This window comes from Miscanthus floridulus, chromosome 8 (genome assembly GCF_019320115.1).
Source record: "Miscanthus floridulus cultivar M001 chromosome 8, ASM1932011v1, whole genome shotgun sequence".
NCBI lineage: Eukaryota > Viridiplantae > Streptophyta > Magnoliopsida > Poales > Poaceae > Miscanthus > Miscanthus floridulus.
Genome location: NC_089587.1, coordinates 148,645,158 through 148,661,310, shown reverse-complemented (window position 1 = coordinate 148,661,310; position 16,153 = coordinate 148,645,158). Strand labels below are relative to the sequence as shown.

General features: G+C 43.2%; 1 pseudogene; it reads right to left on the bottom strand.

Annotated features, from left to right (window-relative positions):
- Nucleotides 1-16: 16 nt before the first annotated feature.
- On the bottom strand, nucleotides 17-8,641 carry LOC136473665 (DNA repair protein RAD5A-like; annotated as a pseudogene).
- Nucleotides 8,642-16,153: the final 7,512 nt, after the last annotated feature.

Genomic DNA, 16,153 nt, shown 5'->3' with positions numbered 1-16,153 from the left:
ATTATATATGCACAGTTTAGAAAAGAAACTTTTCTTCTGCCGATTGCTGACTCAAATTTTGTTCATGATATACAAATCATGCGTACAACAACAAGCTAAACGCCCGAAGATGGAAGATATTTGGGCGGTGCAATTTCCTACCCTCGTTTTATCTTCCAACTTCTGGCTTTGAGAAAAAAAAGAACACCGGCCATCTTGTTTTAGCTACGGATGCAATGTGCAAGCATGCCGGCCATCAGATGCTCAATAGCCCTTTTGTCGTCTCAAGAGAAAAGCATCTTCAGTTCCTCTATACGTGCAGTGCGGACTTCTTGGTCAGTCAAAGCTCCAGAAATCATTCGCTGCTTTCGAGCCTGCACGGCCTCCATGCGTTCTTCGACAGTGCCCTGGACAGCCATATCTTATCATATCATATCATGATCAATACAGAAAGATAACAGGAGAATCAGGGCATCAGAATGTCAAAGAGTCTACCTCGTATATTCTGATAATAGCCCCATAAAAATATGGATTACGGCGAGATTTGATGGGAAAAAGATACCTTCACAATGAATCTTCTGATAGAAACAGTCTTCGTTTGACCAATTCGGTGGATGCGCATGACAGCTTGCTCTTCCACAGCAGGATTCCACCAAGGGTCCTTAAGCAAACATCTCATAAGACACAAACAAGTGGAAGATAGCTAAAAGATAATTGTTAGCATAAAAAAGATGTTAACAGTACTATGTATTACTGTTACACTAATACATAACACGGATGCAGCTGCACCACCATGCTACAAATATGCAGCAAAGGCATGTACTTGGTTCAATGTATGCATGGCATTGCCACCACCCCAGCACATTGCCATATAGTATGTTGCTCAGCATTGATAAACCAAAAAATGAATGAATGGATCAATGAATTCCATCTTTAGTTAACTCTGGTAATATCAAATATTAACAGTAAAGATTCAAGGATGTTACGTTCAAAAAAATAATTCAAGGATGTGAGACAGGCAAAAAAGGGGGCACAATATCAAAGATATTATAACTTAAACACACAAGTTTTTTTGTTTGGAAACGTTGCAAAGTTCAATGGGGCATACCATGACAAATGCATTAGAAGCAGCAGTAAGATTGATTCCAACACCACCAGCCTTCAGAGACATAAGCAGAACCTGCATAGGTCAAGTGCAATGAAGATCCTAACATTTCCAACACATCATATCACGCAAAAATGATAACACTAATCTAGAATGGAGTCTTGGTCCAAGAAACAGAAAAAATACCAAAATGCCTTTGTCCTCTGAGAACTCCTTGATAACTTTCTCCCTTTGCTGAAGATTCAATGTCCCATCCAGCCTAGCAAATGAGAAATTATTCCTGCCATGCAAAAACTCAGAAATTAGTTGGTAAGATCAGCTTCGTCCAAACAATGAAGGAAGAAGACCTGACAAAAAAAAGTAAACATGTAAACCAGAAAGTCTAGTATCGTGGGTGCAGGAGGTTCTTGGCAGAAATGATATGTATTTTAGATCTTACAGGTGGCAGCATGAAAAAAAAAACATAATATGCAAGTGATTCAAATAAACTGAACACTACTTACCTAGAAAGTGGAATTTGCAACAGATCTAAAAATGCAGTCCACTGGCTAAACACCATACTCTTGGCACCTGAACTGCGAAGAACCTCCAACTCCTGCAGGAGAGCAGATATCTTGGAAGGTTCAACCCAATTTTTTTCAACGTCAATTTGAAAGCGGTTATCAGTAGGAGCAGTTATAAGGTCCTGCTTGCTCATTGACTTTCTGCAATAATATAATCAAAGTGAAGGACATGACAAGTTGACATGGAAGAATTCTTTAAGAAAACTTAATGTACCAGAGAGACAGAAGAAGATTGAAACATAAAATACCTACAGACAGGGCAAAGGCCTGCTGTTGCACTCCGCCAACTAGATAAGAGACACTCTCGGCATAAACGGTGAGCACAGGGAGTTAATACTGCATCCTCAAAGGCTTCCAGGCAAATAGGGCACTCCCCCTCACCCTTTTGCAATTTTTGGACAACCTCTTCGATATAAGCTCTAGAGGGAATGCAAGAAGAATCGCCATTAACAGCACCATTACCACCACGCAGAAAACGCTTTGCAAGCTTGTTAAGGTCTGCAAACTCTTGTGTATCCCCACGACTGGCAACCAAAAAGCTCCATCATCAATAGGTAATTGACAACAAAATACAAGAAATATCGATGTTCAATTTTTAAAAGCTATTGCTATTCGTGTAAGATATGAGCCCAAATTTCAAGTACCATAACAGGCTACTATTATGCATAGCACTGCATGGAAACAAACCTCATAACAAGGAATGGATGATCACAGCATTGTCTTAGGCGTAAAAGTAACTCCAAAATTGAAGCATAGTTGTGCAGAACCCTTCCTTGCTCAACAAATTGATCAAATTTTACCTATAACCAACATGAGGCAATTAATTTGTTTCACTGAAAGAACATGCTTATCGGTAGAAGCACATTACCTTAGATCTTCGAAATAGAGCTTCATAGAAATCCTTCTCGGACTCAGATAAAACACAGTATTTTACTTCAATATTTGCAGGGGGTAAATTAAGGATTGGCCTGCACGAAAGCATGCATGTAAGTTATGTGCCAACAAAACGATATGAAAAGGAGAGTGGTTTAATAGAGTGCAGGCTTTTCAAATAAAATGTACACAGCCTTGTTGTATTCCTTCTGAGCAATTTAATAAAGCATATCTACCCCACAAAAAAGAGGGGAAAAAGACAAAATGCATCATAACCAAAGTTGAACATACCTGCCCTCCTTGTCTGTGCTGTTTTTAGTCCTTCTCAGCATAATTGGCTTCAAAATGGACTGCAATAGCTTTAAGCCCCTTTCATTATGGTTTCTGTACAAGTTTATTCCACCTAAACAGAAGGTGAAAAATAAAAGTTATAGATACAATAGTAATATTCAATTACATTGCACAAGGAATACAGTCAGCATAACAAATTAACATTCTTGATACGAACAAAATAGAAGGGTAAATTTCATCAGTGGTCCTTGAACTTGTCCTGTGTTCGCATCCAAGTCCCGGTACTCTCAAAATGAGTTTTTGGACCTCTAAACTTGCTAACTGTACCACATGAGGTCCAAATCATCGGAACTTGATTAAACCGCATGTGTGGCATGTTGACTGTGCAATGGCATGCCCCTTCAGTGGTCCTTAAACTTGTCCCGCATTCTCATCTAGGCCCCGGTAATCTCAATATGCACTTTTGGCACCCTAAACTCGCTAATAGTATCACATGAATCCAATTCTTGTATTAAACTGTCCATGTGTCATGTTGACTATGCGATAATGCAATGACGTGGCCATGACATGTCCCATGTGAGGTCGACGTGTCACTCTTGTCTCCTTTATTATCCTCTCTTCCCACAGACAATGGCTCCTGGCCACACTGAGATTTGGCATTGTTGAGGTATGCCTGTACCAGTGATGATGGCCTCGATGTCGCTACTCCTTCATAGTATGCCTGGTCAGCTCGCTGAAGGGAAGAAGGCTAGATAAAGAGGATAGGGGTGATGGAGTTGACAGTGTGCACCAGATGTGAGCCATATAATCGTAAGATCAGCATGCCACCAAGCGTTTAACACAAGTTCTAAAGACTTCTTCATGTGGTATATAATTAGCTTTAGGGTGGAAAAATGTATTTTGACAGCACCGGGACCTAAATAAGAATGCCGAACAAGTTCATGGACTGCTAATGAAATTTTCTCATCAGCATCGTCGCACAGTAAAAAAAAACTCAACCCCTGGGGTAAGGCCTCCCCCAAGGCATTGGAGGAAAGGTAGAAGATTCTCGAAGATTCTCTTCCGTAGGGTCAAGAAAAGGTCACGAACCCTGGCTATTCAGGACATGCCACTAACGGCGAGGACACACCTGACGGTCACATATCACGCCGGAAACGTTAGTGGACCACGTATTTCACTGAAAAGAGCATAAGGAGTGGCCTTTTTTGGTGAGAACAGGGAGTTGAACTCCCAACCTGCAGGTTGCACTTCTGCTTCCCTGCGCTAGGCACACATACTCGCATTGTCGCACAGTCAGCATGCCATGTGGGCAGCTGAACACAAACTTTGAAGATTTGGACCTCATGTTGTGCAATTAGAAAGCTTAGGATGTCAAAAATGCATTTTTGAGAGTACTGGGACCTGGATGAGAACGCTAACAAGTTCAAGGATCGCTGATGAAATTTACTCAAAATTATCAAGATTGGCGGAACAAAAGCGAATTGTATTTTTGATAGTTTTCATTTTCAAGAAAAACAACAGTGCGGTTTGCATCTTGCAGCAATATCATCCTTGTAACTAACAGAAAAGTTTGTCAAGCCTCATCAAACAGAAGATTTGGGTGCAGCCACTACGAAATAGTGTCAGAGGGAGGGGGTGGCTGGCAGGGGCCTTGACTGCCCCCATGTTTAGTACATTCCTGTTACAACACTGAAATCTAACACGTAATGCAGTAAGAAAATTCTTAATTGGATCCTCTTTATGATTTATCTCTTTCTGTTTGGCACCCTTAATATAATTGTTCTAATTCTCTGCCACTGCTATGAAACAAATTAATCATCTACACAGCCTAAAATGCTCTCGTATCTGTACAATAAACAGAAAATGGTAAATAATGTAACAAACCATTATGAATTTCAAAAGTCCAATTATTGTTTTTTTCTCGAACACGAGTCCAATTAATTTAGAGCTGTCAAGTTCAACAAGAACAGTCAATGAACAGCAACAAAAAACACACTTACATAGCCCAGTTCCTCCATGGTTCAACTTTCAAAAACCAGAAAAGGCTGTACAAATCCTCCAAGTTGTTCTGTCAGTAAAGTAAACTTCATAAATTTGAATGCATAAGCACCTAGTATGCAAATACATGCGTGAAAATAAGAGTAAAATGTCTGATCCATTATCCTGCATTACAGATAAATATGATATGTTCAGGAAGTTCTAACAAAGACCGATAGATCTACACATATTCTCACCTGAATTGGTGTACCAGTGAGACACCAGCGCCGATCTGCAGTCAAAGCAGCCGCAGCTAGGGATATCAAACTTTTAGAAGATTTTATCATGTGTGCTTCGTCAAGCACAAATCTGAACCAATGTACAGAGTACAAAGCCCCATTTTCCGTTGAACCCTACCCAAGCAGATATCAAAAGTTCAGTCAAGAATAAGTTTGCATAATTCAAACTGAATATTAATAGCAATAGCCCCAGTAAGTTCCTCATCATTGCATGCACACTTTGGTCAACGTGGCTATCTTCTTTATGCATGTATGAACCAAATTTAAGCAAGACATATTTTACCAATAAGATTGCATAAGTATGACATTGAAGGATCCAATGCAGAAACATGGTGGGAAGGACGAAAGACAAGCAAATAGGTAATGCATTATATGTATTATTTTGATAAAAAAATGGACAAAGTAAAAGGTAGATGATGTCAAATCAAGTGGCTGTAGTGGTAAAAGTATGCAAATGACAAGTCAATTGCATGGTCTGGTGCTATCTAGGTTATCTTAACCAACGAAAATGTATACAAAAGCTTGAGCATAATAAGAGTAAATTGGAAGAGCTATGAGATCTCAGAGCTTACATCCATTGAAAATTCTGATGACACAACACCATATGTAGTCAGGACAATATCACTCTGACCAATGATGCTGGCGACTTTTGGCCTGTTTTGTCCATAGTGAACATATATATTCACAGTGCCTGGCTTAGTATGAGCTTCAATTTCCGCCTGTTATTCATAATATCAACTCTAGTGTTCAGAAAAATAGTTGCAGGAAACGGCAAATCAAAATTATGTTGACCTCTTATCTTTTACTTCTCTGCAGCAAATGAGCACACATATAATGTAGCATAGGCAATGGTGTGGTGGTGCCACAATTAGAACTATACCTTCCACTGACTAATTAGTGTCATTGGACAGATAATTAGATTGCTTCCTCCAATAAGTGGGGCCTTAGGTTTCTTGTGTTTGCTAAAAGAGAAAGGGCTAGCAAGCTTCTTCACAGCATCATGCGGTTCATCCAACCCACTAGCTTCTCTAGGGATCTGAGCAGCATTCTGAGTTGTGATGCACCCTTTGCTAGAATCAGAAAGAAGAAGAGCTATCGTCATAATAGTCTTCCCCAGTCCCATTGCATCTGCCAGAATCTTACATGGCGTTCGGCTGGTAGGGTCTCGGCTCGTTTCTGCTTGTTTCAGCTTATTCTCTCTCACAGAATACTATTCAACCATCCAAAACCAGCCAAAACCTGACCAGCCGAACGGCCTACTCAGTCAGTTAATAGAATTGATCGCAAATTTCAACCAGAAACAATAGCCATCAATAAAAATGCTAAACATAAAGAAGTACAATATTAAGAATATCCTTACCCCTCCTCTAGAAAGTTGTAATGTACTAGGAAATTCAGTTGTAGCATCGCCTGAAAACATGTTCAAGCACAAAACTAGCTCCCTCCTGAAATAAATGCAATAAAATGAGAAATGTAATGTTCAACTATTTGCTACAATGGTTATTAAAAGCAGCTAATACAACACATACATACTTGTCCTCAAGTTTGTATGCTTCCCAACAAGGGTGAAGGGTTGTGGCGGCATCCTGGGAAGAACTACCTTTCTCAAGCTGCAGCATCCAATGAAGTGCCTGCTTTTGATAAGAGCGTAGATCACACAGCAGAGAATCGGGGGGGGGGGGGGGGGGGGGGGGGGGGGGGCTTTCCTACAAAATATAAATTCAGAGCACACTGAGGTCAGGATAATATCAACTGGTTGCTGCAACTCTGCACAGCAATGTGCTGTTGAATTACCTCTAGTGCAGAGCTGTCTGAGATCCCAATTATATCATCCAAATCTGAATCTGAAACAGTTTCTTCACCGTGATCGTCTTCATTTCCATCAGAAGACAACCTCAATCTCTCGGATGTCAACTCTGTGGCAGCCGCTCCTATACTGCTCTGTTCAGGCAGATAAAACATAAAAGGCCAATATTGTGTAATGAATGAAGTACTAAACTATTGCCTTTGTTTCAATTGGTCGCTTCCTGGAATAAAGATCTTCTGGAGTAAAAGCGGCCTGTTTTGAATTTATGCCGAACCAAAAAAAAAAAAAATCAGACCATACTAAAATGCTGATTCCAGAGAAAGAGCAATACACATAACTTAAATGGACTTGTTTCTTTTAATGTCATTTTATACCTTTATTCACATTCTAAAATCATATGATGTACGCTGTTGGGGTAAGATATATCAACGGTCTTCATATTTCTTATTTTTTTTATTTCAGTATTCATCAATGACTGTTTGGAAAATATTTATCAGCGATGATTTCAGGATACCAAAGAGCTCCTAATTGCAATTGTACAAATTTTGGCAATGCATATTATTTACACATTCACCTATACCAAGAGCTTTGAATTGATGGACTTTTGCAGTGCATTTGCACTATAAACGAACAGGAGATGATAAGAGCACACAGCTCACCTTTATAGAAGGAGCAAGCCCTATCAATTTGAAAAGTGCAGGTAGGGGGTGAAATGTGGAGTCATCTGGAGCAACCCGAGCTGCCTTAGGCGCCGATTGCTTTTGATCATGAAACATTGAGCTGCTGATATATATACTACAAAGTACAAGACCTCAGTGAAGGTGGTGTAGTCAAGCAACAAAGATGTTAAATTGCATATAAGCTGGACTTAGTTTCAGTCACGGTTCATATACCTCACTGACAAGAGGACAGTGTCCATAATGGTAAGCACCTCGGGAGCTGATTTGCACGAGCCCTTGACTTTTAACTTGTTCTCCTTGAGAAGGGGAAGGAGGCACCTTGCCCACTCATTGGGGATGCGACCCACCTAAACAGCAATAACTGTTCATACAATGGCCTGATGCAGTGTCGAGAATTGGGGTGGGCAGCAGTGATGAAGTAATGTACCTCCCCGTGACTCGGGGTGGAGAAGCGCATGATCTCGGAGGAGCAGGAAGCTAGGGCGGGACGGCCCGGACGGCTCTTGCCCACGGCGGCTGTGGCGTTGGGGAAGGTGAAAGTGACCGGGTCCCCTGAGGCAATTCGCCTGCCCTTGCAGGTGGACAGCCCCGCCATCTCGGCGCTCCCCACCAGCCACCAGTGCACCCCGCCGCCACCGTTGGTTGTGGGTGTGGCGGGCTTAGGTTTCTCTGCCGTGGGCATGGGCCGGGTAGGGGCTTTGCTTGGTGGGGTTGAGTCGACGAGGGCTTTGTCGGGTTTCCCCGGCGGAGGGGAGGGCGAGGGAGAGGGAGATGGCGACGGCGTCGGCGGGAGAGGTAGCGCAGTCGAGGAGGATGTTAATGGCCTTGGTGGGATCGTCGCCGGCCATGTGGAGAGCACGGATGATGTCCATCTCTGGCGTGCCCTCGCCGAGCACCGCGCGCACCATGGCCACCTGCTCCTCCCGCTCCTTCCCCATCTTCCCCGCGAGACGGCGGCGGCGGCTCTGCTCGCACCCGGCCCGCGAAATTTTCTGCCTCGCGCCGCCGACTATTAGATTTCGCGGGAAGCTGGAGGGCTGGACCGATTTGCCCTCGCCACACTCCTTCGGTCCTTTGTCTTGTCCCTGGCCCATGGGGACCGGCCGACTGGGGACTGGGGTTGTCGAGCAGCAGCAGATCACCATAGTGCTGTGAACCTGTGAGCCTGGTTTCTCCACAAGAACCAATTTTCCGAAGGAAAAAGTTCTCCTGATCTTCAAGTATTGCTATAATCTGATTTATCTCTTCAGACTAGGAAACAAAATGGGTCTGTTCACTTGTCTGAATTCTGGAGGAATCTGGATGATTTGGAGGAATGCTGGATGAATTTGCGAGAGAAAAACACTGTTTCGGATGAAAAAATAAACAGATCAAACCGGGTTTAAGGGCACATAAACGGGGCCAATATTTTAACTCCTTTAATTATTGAAACCAATTGTTTTTCTTGGTGGTTTTCAAGATGATTTGGTCCGATGAGACGCTACATCAGCCACAGAGAGGCAAATGGAACTATGCTGATAATTCAAGGGTCGGCTAGACTTTACCAAAAAAGTAGAAATAAATCTTCAACAAACTATCTAACTACTTTTTGAAAATATGGGATTTAAAATCCCAAGATCTGTTTTGTTTTTAGAAAATTCATAGAAAACTTATTTTAGCTCAAAAAAATGTGAAACAGGTTTCATTTTTTCCTTAAAAAACATGTTTTATATACTGGTGCATAGATTAGAATTTACTTAGATCTTATATGGTACTCCCTCCGTTCTAAATTATAGGTCACTTTGATTTTTTTTGAGCATCCACTTTACAATACATCTAAATGTAATAATATGTGTACATACATAGCAAAATAGATAAATAAAAAAATCAAAACGACTTATAGTTTAGAACAGAGGAAGTATCAATTGATGTTTATTTACTAGTATATGATCACGCTACGTAGAGGTTCAAATGTCCATGTGACCTTGACAACAACACGTGTCATATAACCGCCTTATATTTGATCCTAATTACTATATGCACATGTGACAACTTGGTCCACAATATGAGCCCTTGTTTAGTTCGCGAAAAGTTTTTCTAAAAAGTGATACAGTACCTGTCACATCGAATCTTGCGGTACGTGCATAGAGTATTAAATGTAGACGAAAATAAAAACTAATTGCACAGTTTGGTTGGAAATTGCGAGACGAATGTTTTGAGCCTAATTAGTCCATGATTGAACACTAATTACCAAATAAAAACGAAAGTGCTACAGTAGCCAAATTTTTAACTTTTCGCGAACTAAACACGGGCTGAATATGGTTGCAACCTTTTTCTGGTCTGGGCAGGGAATGAATAATCCAACTACTTGATTGGTGCTGACTTGTACAGGTCCTACTAGCTAATCTCCATATCGCAAATAAACGCCATTTTATTTCACAAAATGTTTTTTGTTTCTTGTGTTAGAAACATGCATTGAACTATGTTAGATGAGATTTAAAATAGTCAGCACAAAATTGACATGTGGTAATGATGAGGAAATAAGTTAGCGGAATATGAATATTGCGAACTGATTTTGTTCCTTGTAATTGAACCTGTGACCCAGGCACCCTCGCCGAGGTAATAAACAACTCTACGAGGAGGGGTAGGGATCCCTAATCAACAAACCATAGGGATACCCAATAAAAAATAGTTGTGATAACCTACTCGTAACTGGCCTGAGCATATGGTGCACAATTGATATAAACATCATATACTGGACGTAAGGCACCCTTCCTTGAACCCGTCTAGGTACGTGTTCCTGTGCTTTCCTCCGATTTAATGCGTATGATACATTGTCGGTGTTTTGAGTAAACACCAACGAATAAATTTGTATATTACGCATCTGGTCCAGATGGTGTGCTAAGAAGACACAAGGTTTATACTGGTTCGGACAGAATATCCCTACGTCCAGTTCTTAGCTGCTGCTTGTATTACTTAACACTGAAAGTTCGTAGTAGAGGTTTACAAACTGACGATAGAGGGATTGGTCCCAAATCTCTGGTGATGTGTTGTTCGTGATGAGGTGCGGTGAACCGGTGCTATGTGATGCACTTGTTTAATGTCCCCTAGTGGGATGCCCTGCTTTCTCTTTTATAGCATAAGGAAAAGCATGGGTTACAGCCGAAGGGAAGAGAGAAAGAGAGAGAAAACAGGCTCCCGGAGGTGTGTCGTTCTCCTCTTCGCTGGGTCCCAGTGACCCTATAGATCGTGGTAGCAGCGGCGTCGTATCAGAGTCCTGTTGGCCGTTGAAGCATACGTGCGGGCGTCATGCATCATTCTTGTCTTCCATCCCATCCGAGCAGACGGAATGGTCAAAGGGTCCCTGATAAAGGCCATGCGGGGGGCTAGTGGTATAGTGCCAGTCAACTGACACCGGTCGATTGACGTTGGACGGTGGTCAGGTAGGGAGTTGGCAGCACAGTGCTGCCCTGTTGACGGGGTGGGCGACGTGAGTCTCCTAGCATGGCTTGATGCAACCGCCAGTCGCATCAGGTCACGTCCGAGACGTGCTCCCGGGCGTGCGCCTCCATGTTGTAGTGGTTGAAGCAGTTCGGGTCCTACCCCGAGGCCACTGCTTTTGTTCGGTAGCAAATCCGACTCCCAGGGAACGGGCAAAGGCAGAAATCTCGCCCTAGGGGCCGGGTGAGACGGAATTCGACCCTTGGGGGTCAGACGAGGCGGAGCCCTTCTTGTGGGACCGGACAAGTCAGAACCCACGCCTTAGGGTTGGACGAGGTGGAAACCTCGTCCTCGAAGTTGGACGAGGCATGGCCCGGCCCTTGGGGGTCAAACGAGGTGAAAGCCTTGTCCTTGGAGTTGGAGCCCATGCCTTGGGGTCGGACGAGGCGGAAACCTCGTCCTCAGAGTTGGACGAGGCGTGGCCCGGCCCCTAGGGTCAGACGAGGTGGAAACTTCATCCTCAGATTTAGACGAGGCCCCGCCCGGCCCGTGGGGTTGGACGAGGCGAAAACCTCATCCTCAGAGTTGGACGTGGCCATATGTTGGTGTTTCGAATAAACACCAACTAGTAAATTTATATTTGTTGCGCGTAGGGCCCGGATGGTGTACTAAAGGACACAAAGTTTATACTGGTTCGGGCAGAATATCCCTACGTCTAGTTTGTTGCTTCTCGTGTTATTAACACTAAAAAGGTTTATAGTAGGGGGTACAAATGGTCGAGAGAGGGACAGGTTCTAAGTCTCTGATGGAAAGGTCGAAAGGATGTTAAGAGCTCGGTTGCTGCTTGGCTGTGTGTTGTGTGTGGAATCGATCCCTCCCATTAGTGGGGTGTCCTGATGAGGACATCGCCAAGATGGAGTCGAGGATGACTCCAATTCGAGAAGGGGAGGATGATGAGGACATCACCATGCTGGACACACCGACGCCATGGTCTTCCCCAAGTTGCAATTCGTTCCCAATTCAGCTGCCACGTCGCCCTCTGATTCAGCAGACACGTCGTCACTGTTTCGGTCATAACTTTCTCATACGACATCGAAACGGGCCGTTCTTGGATGCGTTGGAAAGGGGACGACGACGCCGTTGTTTTGGATCTGGTCCCAGCTCCAGAAGATCCGTGGATCATTCTGTGTGACCACGGCAAGGTGCTACGTCACCTATTTGGGCCAACTTGGCCATGTATCGTGTCGGGCCTTAAGCCTAAGTTGTGGGCGCCCAACCCCTGGCCATCCCCAACCCTAGGTCGAGTCTTAGACTATAAACACAGCCGTCGCCGCTGCTACACAATTGGGGTTTTGTTTAGAGTTTAGTTTTCCATCGAGAAACTGAATCGTTTATTGTAACTGTGGTGACAAATCCTTTTACAGTGACCCAGGGCCCCCATTCTTGATCTCCTCCACTATGTCGATTAGTCCTTTAGAACCGAGTTCTAGAACCCTCTATTGATATTCGCGTCATTCATATTTGCAATATCAGATTGCGTGTTTTACCTTCTTGCTTGTGCTCTTCGATTCGCTTGTAGGAAAAGCCTTCTTGGCGAGGTCAATCAAGTTGTGCTTGGTTAATAACCAACGGAGCAGTGGTGTAACGGTTGCAGGGTTCGAATCGCGTCTGATTTGAAGCCGGATCGCCAACATCGAGATCTCCACAAATCGAACTTACCGACTACCTCTCGGAAGATTGGGCATGTACTCATCAATTGGTATCAGATATTTCAGGTTTACCGCGAGGTATAATCTTGTTTGCCTTAGATTCGTATTTGTTCATTACCTAGAGTCTACAAAAAGCCCAAAAATATTTCAATTTCCGCTGTCCTATCGCCCTTTGTGCCTTTGCAATTTCGTTTCAGATTCGTGCTGTTGAGTTTGTGTCCGTGGTCGAGTCTTGTTGCTGGTTTAGGATTGTGTTCGTGGTCGTAGTTCAATCGCCCGTTGCTGTGATTTTTGTTTTCTGCCGCTATCCCATCCACCGTTCCCAAACAACAAGTCGAAGCCACCACATTACTCGACTTGCCCCGCTAGCCGCCTTGTGTCACTTCTCGCTGCCGCGCAAACCCTAGACAGGTTGCCAGCCGCTCTTATTTTGCCTGCATCGCAGCCCTCCTTACATCATCAGGCGAATACCTACTGCTGTTAGTCATAGTGACAATCCTGTGATCGGTGTTAGAGTTTCGGGACGCTTTGCCCTAACTGCCGCCACCGTGTTGTGCCTCCCGAAAAACATACCTTGAGATACCTTTGGTAAAACAGGCATAACTTTTCGCTCGTTTATCCAAAAAATCTAAATTTTTTTCAGCAGCTTCTTGACACCATTTGGAGCCGACCCAAACTCGGCTTCGCCCTGTTTGGTTTCATCAGAATTGCCAAAAAAATTCGGGAAAATATAGAAAAAAAAATTGTCAAAGTTTTTGCACGTTTTTCAGAGAACGTGCTGAATTTCTGTAGACCACATCCCACCTCAGTTGTAGGTGCCAATTTTTGTGGTTGCATCTTTTGTTATCCTTGTTCAGAGAAAAGTATATAAAAAATAGTGAAAAAAGTAAAAAAGTTCATTTCCTATTAGTGCCTTTTGGAAAAAAAGGAGAAATCCGGGCTGCTTGTTCCGTGAGTTCTTTCGATCGTCCTTTGTTTTCACCTTGTTGCGCTACGTCTCGTTACGTCTTAGCCAGCACCTGTGATTTGTACTTTGGATCCGGATTGAACAATCATTAATCTGCATTCGTTAATTGCTAATCCTTGCTGTCATATTGTGTGCTTACCCATAGCTCCACATATTCTTCTGTCAGCACAGGTTCATCTTGCAACTGTTACCCACGCTCCACAACAGATTGCTTCGCTACTTTGGTTTTGCTCCTGTTTGGCGTTGGTAAGAATACAGGCAAGACGGTGGTAAGCCGCTTGTGATTTTGCATTCCACTTTCACCACCATCACCACCACCACCACTTGTTTCCTTTTAGTTGATAGGGACAATACTTTAGTGTTGTCTTTTTCTATCTTCTAACCATGACAGGAACTTCGACGGACTTCAATGAGTGCGTGTCCAAGGGCGAGCTTACAACGTTCATGACTGAACAACGCAATCTTATGACCGAGCTGACGCGTAATGTGAATAATCTGGTCACCCGCATTGAACAGCTTGAGCAACGCCCTCCACCTTATTGTGCTGATGATGAAGATGCGGATGCTGACGGTGCTGCCCGTCGCCGCATCAACTTCAATCGTGGTGGTATGGAAGGTAATAATCATGGTAATAATGATCCTTTTGCTAAAATTAAATTTAGTCTACCTCCTTTTGCTGGTAATGTTGATCCAGAGGCATATTTAGATTGGGAGCTTGCTGTTCAACAAAAATTTGATTCTCATAATGTTCCCGCTGAGCATAGAGTTAGACTTGCTACTAGTGAGTTTACTAATTTTGCTTTGTTCTGGTGGAGTGATCTTTGCAATGCCAATAATGCTGCTGCTGTGCCTCAAACTTGGAATGTTTTAAAGCAACGTATGAAATCTCGTTTTGTTCCTCCTTATTACCAATGTGATTTACGTTTGAAACTACAAACTTTAAAACAATGTGATAAAGGAGTAGAAGCATACTATCAAGAATTGCTTATTGGTTTAGCACGTTGTGGTATAAACGAAGATGATAATGATGCTAGTGCTAGATTTTTTGGTGGTTTAAACCATGATATACAAAACATACTTGATTACAAAGAATGGCGTAATTTTTTCTAATTGTATCATCTTGCTATTAAGGCAGAACGAGAAGTACAGGGACGCAAACAACACAAGCCTTTCAGGTCTAACAATGGGAGGAATTTTCAGCAGCATTCCGAGCCGAAGACGCCCAAGCTTCCTGTTGCACCACAGCCATCTACACCTCCATTTTCTTCCGGGGTAAGTAAATTGTCTAATGTGCAGTTTCCACAGCTGAAGAAAGGTGGAACTCCGGGTGCTTCTACTAGCTCCTCCTCGTCCAGCTCTAAAATCATTTGCCACCGATGCAAAGGCATGGGACATGTCATGAAGGAGTGCCCCAGTCGTCGTGCTTTCATTGCTACCGAGGATGGATATGTAAGTGCTAGTGATGTTGAAGATGATTTAGCCCTTGCTGCTAACATTGATACAGATCCCACCGAGGGCGATCAAGACAAGGAGGCCATCACCATTGACTCCGTGGCTGCTGCCGTGGACTACCCTAGCCTTCTTGTGCAGCGTGTGTTGAGTACACATGTGGGACATGAAGAAGAGATGAAGATCCAATGCCACAATTTGTTCCACATGTATCTCATTGTGCAGGGTTGTCGTGTTCTCACTATCATTGATAGCGGGAGTTGCAACAACTTGGTGAGTTCAGATTTGGTTGACAAGCTTGGCTTGACCACACGACAACATTCGTATCCATATAAACTTCAATGGTTCAATAATAGTGGTAAGACTAAGGTAACTAAATCAGCACGCATTAGCTTTTTTACAGGCTCTTATCATGATACTGCTGATTTTGATGTTGTCCCTATGCAAGCTTGTTCCATTTTGTTAGGTCGACCATGGGAATTTGATAATGATGCTTTACACCATGGTAGAACTAATACATACACTATCATACATAAGGACAAGAAAATTACATTGCTGCCTTTGTCTCCTACGGATATTATTAAACATGCTAATGAGATTAAAAATAAACCTCCAACAGACATTGCTAAAAATAATGGGATTAAGTTAAAAGGAGATGCTTTTCTTGCTACAACTTCTGCTACTGCTGAGTTATGTGATAATCCTGATGCACCATGTTATACTATGTTTTGTCAACCTTTTATGTCTGGTGCATTGCCTGCTGTCACTAACCTTTTGTAGGAGTTCGCTGATGATGGGATGGAGTCGAGGACAACTCCAATTCTAGAAGGAGGGGATGAGGAGGACATCGCCAAGATGGAGTCGAGGATGACTCCAATTCGAGAAGGGGAGGATGATGAGGACATCACCATGCTGGACACACCGACGCCATGGTCTTCCCCAAGTTGCAATTCGTTCCCAATTCAGCTGCCACGTCACCCTCTGATTCAGCAGACACGTCGTCACTGTTTCGGTCATAACTTTCTCATACGACA